Here is a 14,820-nt window from a genome sequence, read left to right on the forward strand (position 1 = left end):
TTTTTTCTCACCCAGAATTGAAGAACTATGTTAATATATAGAAGCATATTTGTTTCTAAAAGTCAAATCATTTTTCTTACAGTTAAATAAGGGATGAATTATAAAGTTTCCTTTCTCTAATGAGCACTTTTGACACTATAACCCCCAGAGTGCCCATGGACTAAATCACCATGGCAAGAGTACATAGCAATGAAGCTATGGCTCCAGCTGCATTTGTAGCAGAGGCCTTGTCAGGCTTCAGTGGAAGTAGAGGCCCTTGGTCCTGCCAAGGCTCGATGCCCCAGTATAGGAAAATGTCAGGCTGGCAAGGCAGGAAGGGGTAGGAGGGAGTGTGGGTGGGAAAGACCCTCATAGAAGCAGGAGAAGGGATGAGATAGCTGGTTTCTAGAGGGGAAATTGGGAAAGGGGATAACATTTAAAATGTAAATAAAACATCCAATAAAAGAAAAAATGCAAGAAAACCTCTTGACACTATAAATTACAAAAATTATAATAGAGAATGGCCATTAAGGAAAGATCATCATCATCATCACATCATCATTGGAATTTCATAAAATATGTTTTATTCTAAACATTATATCTGTTGATTTATTTAGGAAAAACTTCTCTGTTAATATGGCACATTTTACTTCAGCATACAGACTTAGAAATACAGTCGACTTGCTAAACAACGACGTAGCATGGTGATAAATATAGTTCAGGCTGAACTGGTGTAGAAAAGATATATGTGCTGACATCTGGTGATAAGAGTGGCTGCTGGAGTGATAAGCTCACTAAGCAGTGAATCCCATAGAACTTCGATTTTTCTTGCTTATAGAAATGCAGGCAAACACTTGCATCATTAATCTCCATTACCATGGTTGGAAAATCTGGGTGTGACCTATTTGCTATACACAGTCCCATATTTTCAGGTGAATTAGCAAAAAAATTTTGAAAAGAAAAGTCTGTGATCATAAAAGTTATTTTCAGGAAATCTTATTGTATATGATAGCCAATCAGGGCAAGATAAATAACAATTTTTCAGATATTAATTTTTTAGTGAGATACCTAATGAATTGAAAAAGTATATTAATATAATTAATCATTCATAAGGAACCTTTTTAATATGCTTTTTACCTACAGCTGTGTCAATATTGCATTTGTTCATCTGAAATCTTTAGTCAATCACAAAATTTTCTAATAAATGTTTTACTTCTTAGATTCTTAATAAATTTAGAATGCAGAGAGGCATATTAATTCTTTATGTCTCTAAAGATAATGTGGGAATCTTATTTTTTTCTTTTAGACTCTTTAGTCTCCTCTTGGTTTAGAGGCACTAATGTGCCAGTCTAAACGACTGCAAATGGTCATGTATGAAACTGTTTTGTATGTGTGTGTGCATGTGTATCTTCTTTTAACAGTAAACCAAGTCTTTAAATATATTTTTATTATTATGAGACTTTCTTATAATACATTTTGATTATATTTGCTCCTAATCTCCTCCTTACTCTTCAAAATTCAAGTTCTACCTCCTTTGCTCATCCCTATTTACAGTCTTTTTCATTTTAACCACCTACTCCAAATTATGGTGCTTGTGTATTCATGGAAAAAGGATTTAAAAATAACTTACATAAATTACTTTGAGATTTTTAAAAAAATTCTCCTTAAAAATCCAATTCATCAATAATAATAAGCAGTGTATCATGTACTTTTTGTGAATTACATACGTATTTGAAGACCATTCATTCAAAACCACACCCTTCCTTCCATAAGAACTTAGAACTGTCTTTGTGGCCTCATCATGAAATATTTCTAACAGCAGTACCTATGACTATAGCAAAAATGAGGCTTAGTATGAGATCCTGTCTAAAAAGCCAAGAAAAGATAAAGTATTTATAAATATCTATATATGCATGACTAGGCATATTAAGTCTTGGGATTAGGTTTTTATTATCGTTGTTTGTTAGGAACTCTAGACCAAAAGATCCACACATGTCCTGGTATGTGTAGTAATATGTTGTTTGAAGTGTGACACATTTCTGTAGTGATCTGGGCTGGCAGAAATGGGGAGAGTGCATATTTTAGGGCCACAAACATAGCCAAGTCTGACCACATGAGTTCAGTCCCTCAGACACCCAGTGCAAGAAGAGCACTGACTCCTGCAAATTGTCCTTTGTTCTTTACATGCCATAGCACATGCTTGTACATATATGCATAATAAATAAATGTGATGACTTCTTAGAGAACGGGTATATTTTGTAGGCATAGTAAAAACAGGGAAGTTATTATGATTGCACTGTTTTTTATGTGAATCTAAGAAATGGTTTCAAAGACCATCAAAATTCATGCATAAAGAAAGAATTATTATGGGAAATAAGATGTAAAATAGTGAATCTGGAAAGGATGACTAGAGAGCTGGCAGCTGTCATACTATCTTAAAGCACATGAATGTTATATATCAGGCACTTAAGGGTAGATCCTTAATTGTAGAGTACTAAAACAGAAAAAAATCAAAAAATAAAAACAGGTATCAGTTTGAGAAATCCATTTAGCAGCTCTGTGTGGGAATGGATTGAGGTCTTAGATTTCCCATGGGTAGAAAATCCTAGAGAAGATTTTTGGATTGAATCAGGTAAAGGATGGTGAGAGCATGAATTACAGCTCAGGAGAACATGAGGAAATAAAAGTTTCAGAATTTGAAAAATAGTTGATGTGAATGGGAGAAAGAAAGACAGAGAGGATGGCTGAGGAGGAGTGGCTTTGAAGCTATTGAAAATAAAACTTTAAGTACTATATGTGAGGTGGAGAAGTTTGTCAAAAAGCTATGGATATACTTATACATATGAAGTTGATATTTCTGGTCATAGACATGGAAACTGATTAAGAAAAGGAAATAAAAAACAAAATTCTTCAATGTAAAGCAATATCTAAATATATTTCATATCTTAGAATTGTAAAAATATTTTTCTTGATATTGGGAAAGACCAGTAAATACTAAGCTTATAAGAAGGCATAAACAAAAACAACAGAGATCAGGTATACTTGAAATAAAATATAATAAGTAACACTGGTCAAAGGCAAAAAGAACATGTATCACCTTATCTATAAACATGATTGCTTTAAATATTATATACCCCCACATTTAAATTGGTTAAAATATTTCAACAGCTGATAGTATTTAAAGTGTTCACTATATATATATATATGTATATATATATTACATGAGCTTTCTATGAGTTTCTCATTGAAGCAAATTTATATTTTCTAAAGAAAATTTGATGGTAGACATGGCTACATGAGCCACCGAAGAATATGAACAGGATATTATCCTGACCCCAGACACTTAACCATTATGTACTTCTACTCAGAAATGGACAGAGTATATAGTCTTCCAGTGCGAAGACTCCACTTTCCACAGTAAGCTAGCAGCTGAGTTAGATCATTCTGGTAAAATCAGTCAGTGGAAGAGAACAGAGAGGAAAGCTTCAGGGAGCAATTATTTCTCATGGTTAGAGAGCATTGCACTGACAGGGCAAGAGGTTGGTGGTACTTTGAAGAGAGTGAAGAATTATGGTGGACTGAGGACAAGGGGATAGTTGTTTGGTAAGAAGAAAATTCCATTTGAGGACATTAATTTTCATTGCGTTGAGGGAAATGTAATTTTAGGGGTTTTTTTTGGTCTAGAGTATATTTTTATACACTACGACTTGTAACAGCTTCAGCTCCATGGAAACCTTTCTCCTCTGCAGTGAGTTGATTATATACTTACAACGAATTGCAATCTTAGTTCATAGATGAGATGGTCAAAACATGTTTCTTTCTTTATAGATTAAAATGCACCTCTCATATTAAGCATGTTTAATCAACTTTACTAATGAGTCATATAAATAAAGAACAGAGAAGCAAGCAGAAATTGTTTTACATGTATTTGTTTTGTGGTTTGCATTTGTGCTTGTGGGTAGGCACATGCCATATTATATGCATGTGGGAGTTAAGAGGGAAACATACACGACAGAATTGCATCCCCATTTCCACCATGAGACCTGCAGAGTATGAATCTAGGTCATAAGTCTTCTGACTGGGTGCAAGAGTCTTTACCTGCTAAGCTATCTTGTTTCATATATGTGTATTTTCTCTCTTCTGTATTAATATAACTGGTGTCATATGCAAACACTACTATGTATGTTTATGTGTGAACTTGTGTATGTGCATGTAGGTAGGGTTTTTTTGTGTTTGCTTGTTTTGTGTTGTTCTGTGTTGTTGGTTGTTGTCTGTTACTGTTGGAAAAGGAATGCAGGGTTTCGCTGTCAGACAAGCAGTGTACCATGGTTTGAATGAGGATGAACACTATAGGCTCATATATTTGAATGAGTAGTCACAGTTGGCAAATTATTTTGGAAGGATTTGAAGGCATTATCTTGTTGGGCGAGGAGACGTGTCACTCGAGACAGACTTTGGAATTTCAAGAGCCTAAGCCATTCTGAGGTTCCTCTCTCTGTTTTATTTAAATATATTTTAACTGAATGACCCTTTAAAGAAAAAAAAAGAGCACCTCTCAGCTCATAATTGATTTTATGTGGAAAGTATTAAGTGCCTCTCTAAGTGCCTGGTTTCCTTAGCAAGCATGGGAGACTCTGCTGGAATAACTGACATCTTTTCCTATTTCTACTACTGTAGCTGATTTCATTGGGTGGTAGAGATAGGCTGAAGCTACACAACCAAAACAAAACAAATGAGAGCCTGTGGAATTTATTAATAGTAGTTTCTGGACTAACCATTCCAAGGATATAGCCCATAGGCTGCACGGTTTTGATGGAGCTACTGATTACCTCCAACACCTAAAAAACCTAATCAAAACCAGTTAGATAATATACTTTCACTCTTCTATAGGCCAATTAGACATAGCAGCCATATAAATAATGTTCCACGTGACAGGTCAAGGATATCGCTCTTTAGGGCACATTGAGAATTCTATGGGATAAATGACATATTAGGCTCAAAGAATGTCTTAGCAAACACTGAATGTTTATAATCAATAATCATGTTATTTTCTGGGGAAAATATTCAGTAAAATTTAACATCTTTTTGATGTAAATGAAAATAGCAAAAGACACAATCTTCATCCCTTATGCATAGAAGTATCACAATCAAACAAAATTAAGGTCAATGACTGATTGACCAACAGGATCCTGAAATAATAGGATGAAAACTGGAACATTTACTAACACTTGAAAATTAAACATGGTTGTAATAGTGAGTAAAAGACTGATTCCAAAGACTAGGGTATGGTCAATATTGATGCAGGAGCAACAATTCAAGTTGTATATTCCGTTCACTGATTTGACTGTCATGTATACACAAAGGAGAAGGCTTGCTGGGTCATATGATGGTTCAGATTTTTTGGAACATCAATACTGTTTTCTAGGAAGGCTATACTAAATTGTGTTCCCACCCAGCAGTGTGTAGATGTTTCTACATTCTCACAGACACTTGGGTTTTCTTTTATCATTTTATGATCCTTGATTTTGATGACAGCTGCAAAATTCTGTCATCATACTTTTGGAACACACACTATGAATGAGTGTTGCTATATTTAAATTATGTTCAATATTTTGCTTTAAAATAACTTATTGAAGCAAAATCTGTAAACATTCATTAAGTAAAAGGACACACACACACACACACACACACACACACACACACACACTCTCTTCATCTAGATAAAGGGATCTATGTGTCATATGTATCAGTAAGTTAAAAGTCCCAGAATCAGTGAATGCCTGGACATATTGTATTAACATGTATATCTAAAATTTACCAGGTTAACCACAAATGGAAAACAAATATCTGAAGCACATGTGTTTGAATATGATATACTATCCTATATGTGTGCAAAATTATATTTGAATTTAAAATAATTAAAAGTATCTGTTGAGGGATATGAAGATGCCCATAGCATAGGGAATGCAAAAGAACAAATGAAGTTCTGAAGGAAAACTTCACCCAAGAATAGGAGAAAAACATCTCAAATGAGCAACATTCCTTTACCCATCAGGGATATGCACAAACGAAACAATATTTAGAAGTAGGTCTAGTGTTAACAGAATTAAATATGTAGCACAATGAATAAATAATAAGCTAAATTAAATGTGCAATGGAGAAATAAAAATGAATAAAAAATGCTGAGGGTTGATTTTTGAAATATACAACTTTGATAGAAATTCAGTTAAACTGAAGTAATGGAGAAACACCTCAAATATTTTTTAAAACACTAGGATCTGCATTACAGTCGTTAGCATAGGAACATGAGGACTCATGAGATTCGTATAATAAATATATTTGAAGACAACAAGGATGGAAAATTGTATAAATTAATTATATAAATATTGTTAAAGCCTAGCTGTAAAGAAGTGAAAATCTAAGCCACGCTGGTGATGCACACTTTTGATCCCAGCACTTGAGAGGCTGAAGAGATGGATCCCTAGTTTGAAGCCAAATTGGTCTACATTCCACACTCTTCCTAGGTTATTGTAGGCTGTGTCAGACTGACATTAACACAATCTGCAGAATTCATTTCAAGACACAATCTTCGTCAGACTTATAGATTTTAGTATTTTGGTTCAATTCAACCTCCACATGTCCCTTTCCTACTAATCTAGCATCATTTGTTGGCAGGGGTACATATGTAATGATTAGTGTCTTCACTGCAGATGCTAGTTAATGAAATTAAATTCAGAAAAGTGTCTTAGATGAGACTGCATTAAAAATGGACCATTTATCAAGATAAAAAATAAATTTTTACTTAAGCAGCAGAAATATAATCACTTAAAACATAGCAACTTGCATAAAAATGTTGTAGTTATGCTACAATAAGAGATATTCTTCTATACAACAGGGACCTTTATGTTGTGGGGAGTAGATAGAAATATGCAGGTAGGTCCCATGGTAACTTATTATGTTATGCACTAAATGCCAAAAACCTTATGAGCAAGGTAGAGGGATACTGTTAGTAGAAAAACCAATTTTATCTAGGGATGTTTATCAGCAACCACAGAGGATAAGTTACAGGCTGATCTTGAATCAATAATCTGCTGTATTAATTTTTACATTATTTTATCTTAGGAGACCTGAGTTCCTAAGGTCTTAATTGACAAATCAAGGCACAATTCTTCCAAAGGTACTTATAGTGCATAGGTATGCATGCACTGTTGATGGTTATGCATAGAATTATGCCTGTTCCTTCTCCTTAAGCTGTACCTCAAAATCCTTTACCCAGGAGGCACAAATGGTTTCCCAAAGACATGGTTGAATTCCACTTCCTCTAGTCTCCCTGGCCTAAATATTGTAGTCACTCTTTGGAAGAGCAGAATTTAATAGGTGGTAGAGGGTAAGTGGCTAATCTTCTAATGACCCCTCCTAATCTCTTGATGGGTTTAAACAATCATCAAAACTAATTTCGATGATCCTTTCCAAATAGGCATAGCAGAAGCCCCCAATATGATGATGCTTGCCTTAGAGGACAATCGCTCACAACAGCCGGCATGAATGTGAATAATAAATCCCTTCTTTGGCTGGGGAATGGTTCAGTTTTAGGTGATTCTCAGGAAATGTGACATCTTATGTTCAAATCCACAGAACATATATGAAAAGCTGGATGTATTGGCCCTTGCTAGTGATTGTAGTGCTCCTGAAGTGAGATGGGAGTGGAAAAAGAAATCACAGGAAGCTTATCACCGTCTAGCTCAGGATGTAAAAGGGCGAACATACTCTGTCTGAAATAAGGTGGAGAGCAAGGTCCAATGCCTGAACTTGTTCTTTGAGTATCCCATGGTGTGTGTGCAGTCTCCCTTTGTATCCTAATGAGGTTTGACTAAGATGTCAATAGCACTGAGGAAAGAGATTATAGTATAGGGCAGCATGTCAGGAGATCATAAGAAACAGAAGCAGCTAAAAAATAGCAACTATTCTCTTTTGATTTCTCCATGTAAACAGCCATGGTTCCAAAGTAAGTGAATTATGATTAGACCTAGGAAGCTACGTTCATTTGAAAATAAATATGTCTGTATATTTTTAGATTATCTCAATTACAAATAATTATAAGTCCATTTTAAAGGGCAATTAATGTTCTACAAAAGGCAATTAATGTTCTACAAAATAACTAAAAATTAAAGAATACCCCCTCTATTGGTTTATTTGTTAAATATCAATCACAAATTATCTATAGTACTTTTCTTCAAAAACGTTTGCCATACTCTGTCTTTCTTGTTCTTATTTACCCATCCTTATTGGTATAAGAGGAGCTTAGGTTTTATTTTATTGAATTCTTTCTGTGTATAAATATTTTTAATTGAAAAAGTACTCTGCAAATCAATATTGGATACACAAAATTCTTTTTGTCACATACCACATATATAAAGTTCATAATTTTATAAAATTTTAATATTTTAAATTTGAAGAAGCAGTGCTATAAGTATCAGTAATATCTCAGTTTATTAAAGAGGCTTTTAAGTTTATGAAAATCGACAAGTTAAAAATAATGATCACAGATTGAAGATCTTATCAGTTGGAATATACATTTTCCTGTTTTTAGTTGCCTTTCATCAGAATATTTTACTACAGTATCAAAACTTAAACTAGAACAGGATCATTGCCGTTTACATTTGTTGTAAATTGTCTTCTGAGCTTTCAGTACTCATAATATAATTAATAACAATAATGTTGTGAATTCACAAAAGGAAACTATCAGAATATAAATTGTGTATGATGAATGAATATAGCTAGAATGGCTAAACTCTATGACAATCATTACTGTTAATTCAGGATAGAAGGCAGTATTTATACAGGATATATTAAAGATAACAATCAGTAGTTTACAAAGACACTATTAAAAACAATGTTCTTTATTCATTCATTCATTCGTCAATTTCTACCCATGTCCTCCACAATGAGTTCGGATATTTGGAAGGAACTTGTAAGACAGAGATGCACTATTTAAGACTGAGCTTTCTGTAGTCTCTTGTTCATGGTACCTTGATCAGAGTTGTGTCTGCATGTGAACTTCAAAGTATTACAAACAGAATCATTTCCGTTAAGTGTTGAGAAACCCATTAATCTGTGGATTCAACAAAAGTCAATGACATTTGCAAATAACTAATAAAACATGAATAAAAATTTACAAATAGTTTAAAAAAATTCTCTGAGGGTCATCTAGGTCAAATGAGTTAGTTGGTAAAATAATTTGATATGTAGCCTAATGACTTTAAATCCTGTATCCCACAATGGAAGAAAATTGTCATCCATCCTCTATGGTTCACACTAACCTGTTCTTAAATACACACACACACACACACACACACACACACACACACACACACACACACTAATTTTTTAAACCAATAATTCTGATTTTATAAATTTTGAGAATGTTTCTTCAATGTTTCACCTTGTTCAGATTAGGATCTATAGACACAGTTCTTGACAATTTGAATTGTAACATTTTAGAAGCATAACACTTGCCTAATATGGGAGTACTTCAACCTGTCAAGGTTTCTATAACATTTATGAATGACAAGTGAGTTGTTGAAGGGTTACTGAAAAGCCATTGGGCAATCTTCACTGAGGTGAAAACCTTCAAATATATACCAGTAATGTTAATATTCACCAAGGTCTTTAATCATAGTGGAGTATTTTGCTATATGCAACACATATGCATACAAAATTATAACTGTGATCACATATGTTTAAGTTTTCTTTCTCATAGAAAGGAGAAGAGAATGAAAGAAAGTAGAAGAAAGAAAGGAGAGAAAGATAGAGACTCGCAGAGAGAAAAGAAGGTAAAAGATTTCCATGAGAGCTTTAATCCATGAGTTTTTATCTCTGGGTTTCTCTTAGAACATCTTACTTTAACAAGGACTTCCTTACTTTTCTCTCACCACAAATTTGTAATATAACCTTAACAAGATTGGGAACTGCGAGCTTGCACTGCTTTGTGAGTAATTAATATGCTATCCTTACATGTGTACACTCCACAATCTACTCACATTCCCCAGACAAGAAAATTATTGTACTTTCAACTCTCTTCCTGATTAACCTTGATCCCTGTGCATGTGAAACAGATACACTGAAACTAAGAGAAAGTGAAGAATATCCTTGAGCATATAGACACAGGGGAAAATTTCCTGAACAGAACACCAATGGCTTATACATTAAGATCAAGAATTGACAAGTGAGACCTCATAAAACTGCAAAGCTTCTGTAAGGCAAGAAACACTGTCAATAGTATAAAATGGCAATCAACAAATTGTGTAAAGATCTTTACCAATCCTATATCCAATAGAGGGATAATATCTAATATATACAAAGAACTCAAGAAGTTAGACTCCAAAGCATCCAATAATATTATTAAAAATGGGTTATAGAGCTAAATAAATTGTCAACTGAGGAATACTGAATGGCTGAGAAGCACCTAAAGAAATGTTCAACACCCTTAGTCATCATGAAAATGCAAATCAAAACAACCCTGAGATTCTACCTCACACCAGTCAGAATGGCTAAGATCAAAAAACTCAGGTGGCAGCAGCTGCTGGCTAGGATGTGGAGAAAGAGGAACACTCCTCCATTGCTGGTGGGATTGCAAGCTGGTACAACCACTCTGGAAATCAGTCTGGCAATTCCTCAGAAAATTGGACATAGTACTACCTGAGGATGCAGCTACACCACTCTTTGGCATATATCCAAAAGATGCTCCAACATATAACAAAGACACATGCTTCTCTGTGTTAATAGCAGTCCTATTTATCATAGCCAGAAGCTGGAAAGAACCCAGGAATGGGTACAGAAAAAAGTGTATGTCTGTGAAGGATAACTATTCTTGACATTAGTCTTTTGCAATTACACTTATTCTTCAGTACGTGTTCTATTGGGTTAGTAAGGCAATGGTCAATTGTTCCAGATATATAAAACCTTAATTGAAAAGGTAACCATGGAGCTGATGAGCTAAGCTTAGACTTAATTTTATTCAGTGATTTTCCTATTTAATGGAAAATTACCTCATACTATTAATTCTTGAACTTAAATTGATTTACTATTTAAAATGATTTTTCTCTGTGAGGCATTTATGATGCTATTTTGGATTGAAATGTAAGAATTCATACATTAATTGTATTAAAGTGTACCAAACCTCAGAGCATGCTCTTTAATTAAAGAGATGAAAATGAAGAGTTCACTAAGGTTTTAGATAGCCATAGTTGAAAAAAATCACTTTAGCATCATAAATTATATATTTTCACTAATAAAAGTTAATTCTGTATGTTTTTCACTGACTATGACCTATAGCAAATTAAGCTGCTAAACAGAAAAAGCTGTGTTGCTGAAGAAGCTGAGATCTAAAATTGGAAAGTAATAAAACTACCATTTTATTGCTCTGAGATCATGCAAAATGTAGCATATCAAATTCTATCATAAGACACATGAACTTGAACTGTTAGAGCCCATAGTGGATACGATTAATTTAGGAGCTTTGAACCATGACAGTATAGTATTTGACAAAACTTGAACAAATATGGGATTTTGTTCCCAGGAGCTAGCCTGGTGATAAAACCTCAACACATTTTTCAAAATGCCATTTTAAATGTCCGCAGTTGTAGTCATGAAACTGGTGAACCTGCAAAGTTTAATTGAGTGTTGTTGATCTTTCCAGATTGTTAAGATAGAACAGTAATTAGTGCTTAGAAGCATGCAGGAAGCTATCTTAACTCAAAGCAAAACAGGATTAAACAAAAAAATTTTTAGTTACCTTTGGCAAAATATAGACATGTACGTATATCTATAATCAATATAATGTTCAGGAATGTAAGCAGTAACTGAAAAGATTTGTAATAAGTTATCACTAAGCATGATCTGTTAAAGTGAAATTGTGATCTGTATACTATAAATCATACAGAAATGTCTCCTGGATTCTGACTCAGTATTATAGGCATATAACTACAATCCTTGGGAACAGTTGTGTTGTTACGAGCAAATTACAAAAAAGGGAAATAATAAATAGCATTATTCTTTCATGTTAATTATGTCTTGTTTCACCAACAATCCATGGATTGTGGCCATGCAGCTTGTAGTAGACTTTAAATGGTAATAGATGGGAGCTTCATGTCTACTAACTGGAGACATAATACAATATAGTAATGGAGGATGATGCTAAAGGCATAATAACAGGTTTTGCATTTGGGCTTTAACTATGGAAACTCGCTCAAATTTCTTAATGTTATAGGTCAAGTTTATTGGAAACATTATTTTAGAAAATTTGTGAAATTAAATGATTATCATGTATAACTGGCTTACAGTAGAATAAGTGAGTGATGATCACTCAAAATATAATTTGATTTTAGTTCATTGGAATCTAAAATAGATATAGATATTTCAATAGTAATTTTATTAGAAAGATCAAAATGCTCATTAATGACATTAACATACACTGTTACATGTACTGTGTTCTTAGAAAACTGCCAATCTCCATAAGCTGTGGACATTTGATGAATGCTCAACTTCATATAATTGTATTAATGCTTTGTCATTTTTAAGTGTTTAAGTAGTACCTCACAAGCAATGGAACCATTAATAAAAATCTACCAGGGTGAAAAATTTAGCAATGATACATTCAGGATATTTTTATGGTACAGCAATGACAAGTGCATTAAGCCAGTTTATTAGTTGTACACAGAGGAAACACAATTGGCATAATATCAGATCTCAGCACTCTTGGCACTACAGGACACTAATAAAGAGGCTAGAGGTCTTTGTCATATGAAAAGGTACAAAAAAATAAAATGGTCTGCTCAAGCCTGTGGATGGATGCAATGTTATGTATTGAAAAGGAAATATTGTTGAGTTTTAGTGCCATGTAGTAGTGAATGGACTGTAAACAGTAAAAGTAATATAAGGATATGCACACTATGTTCTCACTAATAAGTGGATATTAGACATACATACACACACACACACACACACACACACACACACACACACGTACAGAATACCCAAGATACACTCCACAGAGCTCAAAAAGGTTAATAAGCTGAAGGGCCCAAATGAGGATACCCCAGTCCCACTTGGAAGGTAGGAAAAAGCAAACATGAGGGGGCAGGAAGGGAGGGGCAACGAAGGGAAAGGGGTTGGGGGAGAGGTGAACATGATCTGATATTAGGTTGGAGAAAGGGCCTGAGGTCCTGAAGGTCAGCAGAAAGAATGGAAACAGACTACCTCAGAAGGAAGGAGGTTGGTAGGACCCTCTAGAATATACCACAGACCTGGGAAGTGAGAAACTCTCAGGACTCAAAAGTGAGTACCCTAGATGAAATGCCCTACAGTCGAGAGAGGGAACTTATTGAACCCATCTCCAGCAGAAAGACAGGGTATCAAGTAAGGATGAGGTTGTTATCCCACAGTCAAAGCTCTGACCCATGGTTCTTCCTGTCTGAAAGAGATGCAGGGGTAGAAATCGAACAAAACCTTAGGAAAAGAAGGTCCAACAACAGACCCAAAGTGCGATCCAGCTCAATGGGAGGACCTGGGACCTGACACCATTACTGAGGCTATGGGGCATTCACAAGAAGGTTATCTGTCATGACTGCCCTCCGAAAGACCCAGCAGAGGGTGTCAGATGCAGATGTGTGTACTCAGCCAATGAGCAGAGGCTGCTGACCCCTCTGGTTGAATTAGGGAAAAGCTGGAGGAAGAAGAGGAGGAGGGTAACCCTGTAGGAGGACCAGCAGTTTCAGTTGGCCTGGACCCCTGAGATCTCTCAGACACTGGATCACCAATCAGGCAGCATGCACCAGCTGAGATGAGGCCTCCAACACATACACAGCAGAGGACTCCCAGGTCTAGGTTCAGTCAGAGAGGATGCATCTAGACCTCAGGAGACTGGAGGCCCCAGGAAGTTTGGAAGTCTGGTGTGGTGGATGGGGTGGAGGCATCTATGTGGAGATGCGGGAGGTGGGGAGGAGGTATGGAATGTGGAACTGTTGGGGGGCGGGACCAAGAGGGAAATGGGATCTGGAGTATAAAAATAAAAACATAAAATAAAAAATAAAAGAAATAAAGGGAAAGCTGGAAAGTTCCGTGCTAAATTTGTAGCAGGATAGCAAATAATAATAACAACAAAAACGAAACACAAAGATTGTTCATTAGGCTGTTTGTCTATTCTTATTTTAGATAGTTCTCCACAGCATTCTGTCAACAAATGGTAAGATTTGCAAACCAGACTTACATACATGACCTGTAAAGAAATGTACAATGTTACCTTGGCACGTACAGAATAGTAGAAAATTCTTTTTATACATTTATCTTCTGGAAAAGCTAGAGCTAATGCATATGCAAAATCTTCACCACAAAAATCATATAGATGATATGTAGTTGGGAGGATGTAGGTGGTTGTATTTTACTATATATAAATGTTAGCTTCCATGTTCCAGGATATAAAGAGAGGATACTGTCTTACATTAAAAAAAATTTATTCAGGCAAAACATTACCAATTATGTTATAATAGAAAGTTAGGTCCTTTTATTTGTTTATACATACAACTAATACTTCTTAAAATATTCATATACCTGGCCTAGACCACTACTAAAGCAGAATGGGGACAAACTATGATACATTTTTAAAGTATGGGTAGAATTTCTGAAATTTTTAGTAAGTTACCTGGAAACATGTCTGTGGGGGAAAAACAAAGTTCAGTAGCTAAACATATTCAGGTTTTTGAGTAATGAATGCAATGTTTTAAATCTGAGATTACCTCCCCAAATAAAGAGTTCTCAGCTGCTCAATAACCTATTCTATCATAA

The 14,820-nt window shown here is 34.9% G+C and overlaps 1 protein-coding gene across 1 annotated transcript in view; it reads right to left on the reverse strand.

The window, feature by feature from the left end:
* Csmd3 (CUB and Sushi multiple domains 3) overlaps positions 1 to 14,820 on the reverse strand; it is a 1,310,498-nt gene that overhangs the window by 392,476 nt on the left and 903,202 nt on the right. The gene's annotated exons all lie outside the window — the stretch shown is intronic.

The sequence above is a fragment of the Rattus norvegicus genome, chromosome 7 (assembly GCF_021556685.1).
Source record: "Rattus norvegicus strain SHRSP/BbbUtx chromosome 7, alternate assembly SHRSP_T2T, whole genome shotgun sequence".
In the NCBI taxonomy this organism is placed as follows: Eukaryota; Metazoa; Chordata; class Mammalia; order Rodentia; family Muridae; genus Rattus; species Rattus norvegicus.